This window comes from Capricornis sumatraensis, chromosome 17, assembly GCF_032405125.1.
Source record: "Capricornis sumatraensis isolate serow.1 chromosome 17, serow.2, whole genome shotgun sequence".
NCBI classification, from domain to species: Eukaryota; Metazoa; Chordata; class Mammalia; order Artiodactyla; family Bovidae; genus Capricornis; species Capricornis sumatraensis.
In genome coordinates, this window is record NC_091085.1 from 63912053 (window position 1) to 63921604 (window position 9552).

General features: G+C 39.2%; 1 pseudogene; it reads left to right on the forward strand.

Annotated features, from left to right (window-relative positions):
• The first annotated feature begins 8013 nt into the window (after positions 1 to 8013).
• LOC138094074 (large ribosomal subunit protein eL38 pseudogene) lies at positions 8014 to 8222 on the forward strand (annotated as a pseudogene).
• Positions 8223 to 9552: the final 1330 nt, after the last annotated feature.

A 9552-nucleotide genomic window follows, 5' to 3' on the forward strand; every position in this document is an offset into this window, starting at 1 on the left:
TCTCTCTCCGTCCCCACCCTGAAAGTCCTAGGGGCTATAAAATCCCTTCAACAGTGAGTTGTATATAGGGGAAAATTCAACGGAAAGAGTAGGTACTTCTTCCAGTTTCAGTCTCTTCTCTGAACCATCTAAGCAAATGATCAAAAGCTTAACTTATTCATTTTCAGCTTGTAGCTTTAATTGGCTACTTGCACACCTGACACTTTAGCACTCTGTCCCAGCTAGACTGGGATCCTGACAAGGAGACCCCAGCTTATGCCAAATTTTCACCGGGGTTTGAACTCATGCTTCCTATATTGGAAACATAGAGTCTTAACCACCGGACCACCAGGGAAGTCTGACACATTGATTGCAGTCTTTTGAAAGACCCTGAGGCAGAGCTCCTGGTGCACAGAAATTGTGAGATGATATATAATATATTAATATTACTTTAAACTGCAAAGTTTGTGGTGATTTCTTATGCAGCAATAGCTGACCAATGACAGCCAACAGCTGCTACAGGCCTGAATTTGTTCAGGTTAGCAACTCCAGCAGGAGGAGGGGTTGCCCCATACCTCCAGCAGAATACAGGGACTGCCTTTCACTAATCCAGACCAGCTGTGGGCCCCGCCTTAACCCACTCATTATCACTCTGACCAGCCTGGGTCCTCATCCCCTCCATTGCTCCATTCCAACCGGGTTTGCTTAGAATTGGGGCGGGGCAGCTTTCCCAAGGAAAATAATTGTGCCAATACCAGAAAGAAGAGAAACGGGCAGAAAAGCAAAAGCAAGACATATATTCTACAGGTAGCAAGGGAGTAAAAGTATACACCTTTGCAGAGATCTTATTAACCAGCTCAAAAGAGCAACTTGCAAGCACTGTGTTAGTAAGCTCTTTGCATGAGTTCACAGCTAATACTAATACTAATTACTTATGATACTGGCCACTTTTTTACACTCCATCGTTATTAAAATTTTATGAGCTTACTAGAACTTTCTGCATACTCCAGAAATTAAGCAACTGCAGCTGACCCTTGAACAACATGGATTTGAACTGTGCAGGTCCACTTATACATGGATTTTTTTCCGTATATATATTGAAAAATCTTTTGGATATTTGTGACAATTTGAAAAAACTGGCAGATGAACCATATAACCTAGAAATATAGAAAAAAGTAAGAAAAAGGTAAGACATGAGTGCATAAAATGTATGTAAATAAATAACATGCAGAATTTTAACAATAAAAATATCACATACAAAATATACGTTGACTGTTATGGTATGAGTAAGGCTTGTGGTCAGCATTAGGCTTGACCATGAAGGAACTGGTACCCCCTAACCAGTATGTTATTCAAGGGTCAACTGTACATTTATTAAAACACATTAACCTACCATTTGCTTTGACTTCCCAAACTTGTTCGAATTAGGAAGGTTTTGCTGTTAATCGCAGTGGCACCCCACTCCAGTACTCTTGCCTGGGGAATTCCATGGATGGAGGAGCCTTGTAGGCTTCAGTTCATGGGGTCGCTAAGAGTCGGACACAACTGAGCGACTCCACTTTCACTTTTCACTTTGCATTGGAGAAGAAAATGGCAACCCACTCCAGTGTTCTTGCTTGGAGAATCCCAGGGATGGGGAAGCCTGGTGGGCTGATGTCTATGGGGTTGCACAGAGTCGGACACAACTGAAGTGACTTAGCAGCAGTAGCAGCAACATTTGTCCAGAAATTCAAGGCAAGTGAACAGAGATTAGATAACCAAGGGGTGCCCAGCTATTTCCCTTAGTCAAAGTTCTAGAAGGGCAAATGTCACAAATACAGAAATATATATGTATATTAAGTAATAAATGTATTATCTACATATATAACTTTTGTGAGTTCCACTTAGGAAAGAGTTTAAGTTTACTTAAAATGAAATTTACTTTTTAAAAACATTATTTATTTTATTTTTTGGCTGTGGTGAGTCTTCATTGCTGCACGCGGGCTTTCTCTAGTCGCGGTGAGTGGAAGCTACTCTCTAGCAGCAGTGTGCGGGCTTCTTACTGTGATGGCTTCTCTAGTTGAGGAGCACAGGCTCTAGGTGTGAGGGCTTCAGTAGTTACGGTGTGTGGGCTCAATAATTGTGGCACAGGAGCTTAGTTACTCCATGGCATGTGGGATCCTCCTGGACCAGGGATCAAACCAGTATCCCTTGTATTGCAAGGCAAATTCTTAACCACTGGACCGCCAGGGAAGCCCCCTGCTGGGAAAAAAAAATTTACTTTTAAAATTCAAATTGATGATAATGTAAGTCGTTTAGGGGGCTATATGTTTGGCCTTACACACTGACGTTGGACTCCTACATAAGATATGGTATTTTGTTCTTCTCAGTTTCCTGTGAGAACCCTTGGCTATGATTTTACATCTCAATTGCTGTCATGGGAAATAAGATACTGTATTTCACTGAAGTATCTTTCATGTCTAACTCAACCCCTCTTCCACCCACAAAAAGTCTAGATAACCGACCCCCTTACACAGAAATATATGTACATATATATATGTATATATTATATATACACACACATGCTATCTTCCAATAACCTTTTAGACTAAGATAGAGTGGTTCCCACACATATTTGTGCTGAAAAAACTACCCCTAAAATAGTTCTTTGGGGAAGATATATATGTGCCTGAAGGAAAGAGATGCAAGAACTAATGGAGATGGGGGTAACAGGGAGGGATAAACTGGGAGATTGAGATTGACATATACACTACTATATAATATAAAATAGATAACTAATAAGGACCTACTGTATAGCAGAGGGAACTCTACTCAATACTTTGTAATGACCTATATGGAAAAAGAATCTGAAAAAGAGTGGATATATGCATATGTATAACTGATTCACTTTGCTATACACCTGAAACTAACGCAGCATTGTGAACAAACTGCACTTCAATAAAAGTTAAACAAACAGGACTTTCCTGGTGGCCCAGTTGTTAAGACTCTGCACTCCCAATTCAGGAGCGCAGGTTCAATTCCTAGCTAGGGAATTAAGATCCCTCATACCATGTGGTGCAGCCAAAAAATAAAATAAGTTTTAAAAAATTAAACAAAGAAACAAAAAAGAAGTCTTGAGAACAAAGAAACTGGTAAATATATGAATAAATATCAATGTGCATTGATTATAAAAGGCAATAACAGGATATTCAAAAGGAGGATAGAGATCATGGTTAACTCTAGAGCAGCAGCATCCAATGAAATAAAAGTTGAGCCAGATATGTAATTTAAAATTTTTCATGTAGTCACTTTTAAAAAATGTGTTTTTTTTAAAAAAAGCTGGTAAAATTAATTTTAATAGTATAGTCCATTAAACTCAATGTACCCCAAAATATCACTGCCTCTACCACAAAATCTGGTGTGATTGCAAGTGGGCTTTGAAGTAACTTCTCTTTTAAATCTACAATATACAGCATTTGGACTGTGCACTTCCAATGCAGGGGACACGAGTTCGATCCCTGGTTAGAGAAAATCCCACAGGTTGTGTGGCATAACCAAAAAAAGTAAAGAAAAAAAAAATATCATTAGTAAGGGTGGGGGGCAATGGTCAGCTAATGTACTGTTGGCAGGAGTAGAGAGTGGTATACCTTTTTTGATGGGCAGTTTGGGAGGATCAATCAAAATTTCAACTATTCATGCTTTTTTATCCAATAATAATACCTCTCTTATAAGACTTTTTCCTGCAGGAAATCTCATGAGGTTCATAAAGCCTGAACATTGCTGTGAAGCCAGGGGTGTTCGTTGCTTTGTAGTTTGTGATAATGAAAAAGAGGAAGCAATTTAAATGACCATTGAGTGTAGGATTAACCGAATTACTGTGAAGCCACAGTATGGAATCATCATAACTACAGAATATTGGGAAATCTTTAAAAGGTATTAGCTGAACTTAAATATAGTGACAGGAAGTCAGACACAAAAGGCCATATATTATATGATTCCACTTATATGAAATATTCACAGTAGACAAATCCATAGAGACAAAAATTAGAGTAATGGTTGCCAGGACCTGGGGTTGGGAGGGGAGGAAATGGGAAGTGACTACCAGTGGATATGAGGTTTCTTTCTGAGGCGATGAGGATGAGCTGGAATTAGTGGTAGTGATGTACAACCTTGAGAATTTATGAATACCCACTGAATTGTACACTTCACTTAAAAGGGTAAAAAACAAAAAAAGCAAGTTGCTTAAAATTATATAGTGTGTGACCAGAAAATTACTAGAGCTCATCAATGAATATAGTAAAGTTGCAGGATATAAAATCAACACACAGAAATCCCCTGCATTCCTATACACTAATAATGAGAAAGTAGAAAAAGAAATTAAGGAAACAATTCCATTCACCATTGCAACGAAAAGAATAAAATACTTAGGAATATATCTACCTAAAGAAACTAAAGACCTATATATAGAAAACTATAAAACACTGATGAAAGAAATCAAAGAGGACACTAATAGATGGAGAAATATACCATGTTCATGGATTGGAAGAATCAATATAGTGAAAATGAGTATATTATCCAAAGCAATTTACAAATTCAATGCAATCCCTATCAAGTTACCAGCCATATTTTTCACAGAACTAGAACAAATAATTTCAAGATTTGTACGGAAATACAAAAAACCTCGAATTGCCAAAGCAATCTTGAGAAAGAAGAATGGAACTGGAGGAATCAACTTGCCTGACTTCAGGCTCTACTACAAAGCCACAGTCATCAAAACAGTATGGTACTGGCACAAAGACAGACATATAGATCAATGGAACAAAATAGAAAGCCCAGAGATAAATCCACACACATATGGACACCTTATCTTTGACAAAGGAGGCAAGAATATACAATGGAGTAAAGACAATCTCTTTAACAAGTGATTCTGGGAAAACTGGTCAACCACTTGTAAAAGAATGAAGCTAGATCACTTTCTAACACCGCACACAAAAATAAACTCAAAATGGATTAAAGATCTAAATGTAAGATCAGAAACTATAAAACTCCTAGAGGAGAACATAGGCAAAACACTCTCAGACATAAATCACAGCAGGATCCTCTATGATCCACCTCCCAGAATTCTGGAAATAAAAGCAAAAATAAACAAATGGGATCTAATTAAAATTAAAAGCTTCTGCACAACAAAGGAAAATATAAGCAAGGTGAAAAGACAGCCTTCTGAATGGGAGAAAATAATAACAAATGAAGCAACTGACAAACAACTAATCTCAAAAATATACAAGCAACTCCTGCAGCTCAATTCCAGAAAAATAAACGACCCAATCAAAAAATGGGCCAAAGAACTAAATAGACATTTCTCCAAAGAAGACATACGGATGGCTAACAAACACATGAAAAGATGCTCAACATCACTCATTATTAGAGAAATGCAAATCAAAACCACAATGAGGTACCACTTCACACCAGTCAGAATGGCTGCGATCCAAAAATCTGCAAGCAATAAATGCTGGAGAGGGTGTGGAGAAAAGGGAACCCTCCTACACTGTTGGTGGGAATGCAAACTAGTACAGCCACTATGGAGAACAGTGTGGAGATTCCTTAAAAAATTGCAAATAGAACTACCTTATGACCCAGCAATCCCACTGCTGGGCATACACACCGAGGAAACCAGAATTGAAAGAGACACATGTACCCAATGTTCATCGCAGCACTGTTTATAATAGCCAGGACATGGAAACAACCTAGATGTCCATCAGCAGATGAATGGATAAGAAAGCAGTGGTACATATACACAATGGAGTATTACTCAGCTGTTAAAAAGAATTCATTTGAATCAGTTCTGATGAGATGGATGAAACTGGAGCCGATTATACAGAGTGAAGTAAGCCAGAAAGAAAAACACCAATACAGTATACTAACACATATATATGGAATTTAGAAAGATGGCAATGACGACCCTGTATGCAAGACAGGGAAAAAAGACACAGATGTGTATAATGGAATTTTAGACTCAGAGGGAGAGGGAGAGGGTGGGATGATTTGGGAGAATGACATTCTAACATGTATACTATCATGTAAGAATTGAATCACCAGTCTATGTCTGACGCAGGATACAGCATGCTTGGGGCTGGTGCATGGGGATGACCCACAGAGATGTTATGGGGAAGGAGGTGGGAGGGGGGTTCATGTTTTGGAACGCATGTAAGAATTAAAGATTTTAAAATTAAAAAAATAAAAAACTAAAAATAAATAAATAAATAAATTATATAGTGTGTGATCTCATCTATGCTTTAAAAAAAATCTGTTTACATGTATATAATGTGTGTGTACATAAACACACAACTGGAAGCATGCTGCTGCTGCTGCTGCTAAGTCGCTTCGGTCGTGTCTGACTCTGTGCGACCCCATAGACGGCAGCCCACTAGGCTTTTCTGTCCCTGGGATTCTCCAGGCAAGAATACTGGAGTGGGTTGACATTTCCTTCTCCAATGCATGAAAGTGAAAAGTGAAAGTGAAGCCACTCTGTCATGCCCAACTCTTAGCAACCTATGGACTGCAGCCTACCAGGCTCCTCCATGCATGGGATTTTCCAGGCAAGAACACTGGAGTGGGTTGCCATTGTCTTCTCCAAACTGGAAGCATAAATAACAGTTAACTGTGGTTTTCTTCAGCAAGAAATCTAAAATTTAAGAAGATTTGTTACAGGGACTTTTATTTCCCACAAGTGGACTAAATTATTTTAAACTAAAGATTAAAAAAATTTCCCTTTAAGACAACATATCTTTGCTTAGTTGACAAGCAAAAAGCATTTTAAAAGATAGGAGACTAAAGTAATCCAGATTATTAGTATGGTCATGTTGATTATTTAATATATAAAATGTAGAGAAAATTATAATTTTTATAATTGCAATTGAAAGTATTATAAATTGTAATGTATTATAAACTTGCATAATTATAATGTGATATTTACTATCCTATTTTATGAATATTATTGCTGAGGCAATCTAAGCATGTGTTGGAAAAGAATTTCCAGACAGAGTACATTTCAGAAGGGAGTGAGTTTTTTAAGAACAAAGAGCAGAGATAATTGAGCACTGTGAGCACAGGGGGCTGACCTCCTGACAGAGCAGGGAAAGCCAACTTTGTGTGGGTTAGTAGCCACTTTTTATAGCCTCGAGACAAAATTCCTCCTGGAAGGCTGGCATTAGGTGACTGGTTAGGGTGCTATAGGATATATGAGGTGTTTACTGGAGTGGGCATCTTTGCTAATTTGGCGTCAGGAAGCTTGTTGCTAATAATCAGGGGCTTTTGGCAACGGTTACAGAGGAACTCAATTAGCTTTGGAGGTGTCCTTGGTTCTGGGCTCCGTTTCTGTGGCCTTGGGGCAGGACTCAACAATTATATTTTATATAATTATAATATTATCAGTATAATAAATTATAAAATAAAATAATATTATACATATTGTGCATGTCCCAAGTGACATAACCCTGGAGAAGGAAATGGCAACCCACTCCAGTATTCTTGCCTAGAGAATCCCATGAACGGAGAGGCTTGGTGGGCTACAGTCCATGGGTTGCAAACAGTCAGACACGACTGAGCGACTTCACTTTCACTTTCAAGTGACATAATGATATTTATTCCACTTTCTTCTTTGCCAGGTTCCATGCTAAGCATCTTATAATGATTTTCTCTTATATAATCCTCTCAACATATCCTAAGGTAAGGGCTATAATTATCATTCCCATTTATAGCAGAGGAAACTGAGGCTCAGAGAGATCTCTTAGGGAAGCTTAGAAGCAGTGGGATAGAGATATAAATCCAAGTGTGTTTGATACCAGAACTCAGGGTCTTATCCTGCATCCAGTTAGAAAAGATTGGAATGCAGACCAGGGAATAGAGAGCATAAGAAAATTGAAATGCCAGGGAGTGTTTCTCAGGCTGGCGAATAGGGGCTAATCCACTGAAGCCTTGGTAATCCAGACCAGATGACATCTGGTGACCCCGGGCCTAGATCGACGGCGCTGGCCCCACTCTTTGTGCCTCATTGCCATGTCTTGCAAAATGGAGGAAATCAAGGACTTTCTCTTTACATCCAGGCAAAAGGACCTCAAGCCTGTCAAGATCAAGAAAAATAAGGATAATGTGAAGTTTAAAATTTGATGCAGCAGATATGTTTACACCTTAATTATCATAAAGAGAAGGTAGACAAACTGAAGCAGTCCCTTCCTCCAGATTGGACAGTGAAGAAGCTGAAATGAACCACGTGTGCTGGTTTGAACTGTATTAAAATTTTAAAAATTAAAAAAAAATGAAGTCACTAAGGAGGTAAATGTTCAAGCTGGTTTTAGAAAAGGCAGAGGAACCAGAGATCAAATTGCCAACATCCCCTGGATCATGGAAAAAGCAAGAGAGCTCCAGAAAAACAGCTATTTCTGCTTTATTGACTATGCCAAAGCCTTTGACTGTATGGATCACAATAAACTGTGGAAAATTCTGAAAGAGATGGGAATACCAGACCACCTGACCTGCCTCTTGAGAAATCTGTATGCAGGTCAGGAAGCAACAGTTAGAACTGGACATGGAACAACAGACTGGTTCCAAATAAGAAAAGGAGTACGTCAAGGCTGTATATTGTCACCCTGCTTATTTAACTTATATGCAGAGTACATCATGAGAAATGCTGGACTGGAAGAAGCACAAGCTGGAATCAAGATTACCAGGAGAAATATCAATCACCTCAGATATGCAGATGACACCACCCTTATGGCAGAAAGTGAAGAGGAGCTAAAAAGCCTCTTGATGAAAATGAAAGTGGAGAGTGAAAAATTTGGCTTAAAGCTCAACATTCAGAAAACGAAGATCATGGCATCTGGTCCCATCACTTCATGGCAAATAGATGGGGAAACAGTGGAAACAGTGACAGACTTTATTTTGGGGGGCTCCAAAATCACTGCAGATGGTGACTGCAGCCATGAAATTAAAAGACACTTACTCCTTGGAAGAAAAGTTACGACCAACCTAGATAGTATATTCAAAAGCAGAGACATTACTTTGCTGACTAAGGTCCGTCTAGTCAAGGCTATGGTTTTTCCAGTGGTCATGTATGGATGTGAGAGTTGGACTGTGAAGAAGGCTGAGCGCCAAAGAATTGATGCTTTTGAACCGTGGTGTTGGAGAATACTCTTGAGAGTCCCTTGGACTGCAAGGAGATCCAACCAGTCCATTCTGAAGGAGATCAGCCCTGGGATTTCTTTGGAAGGAATGATGCTAAAGCTGAAACTCCAGTATGGCCACCTCATGCGAAGAATTGACTCATTGGAAAAGACTCTGATGCTGGGAGGGATTGGGGGCAGGAGGAGAAGGGGGCGACGGAGGATGAGATGGCTGGATGGCATCACTGACTCAATGGATGTGAGTCTGAGTGAACTCCGGGAGTTGGTGATGGACAGGGAGGCCTGGCGTGCTATGATTCATAGAGTCGCAAAGAGTTGGACACAACTGAGCGAATGAACTGAACTGAACTGAAGGAGGTAAATGTTGAGGACAAGAGCAGTGAAACTTACCTGTGACTTTATATAAACTGAAATG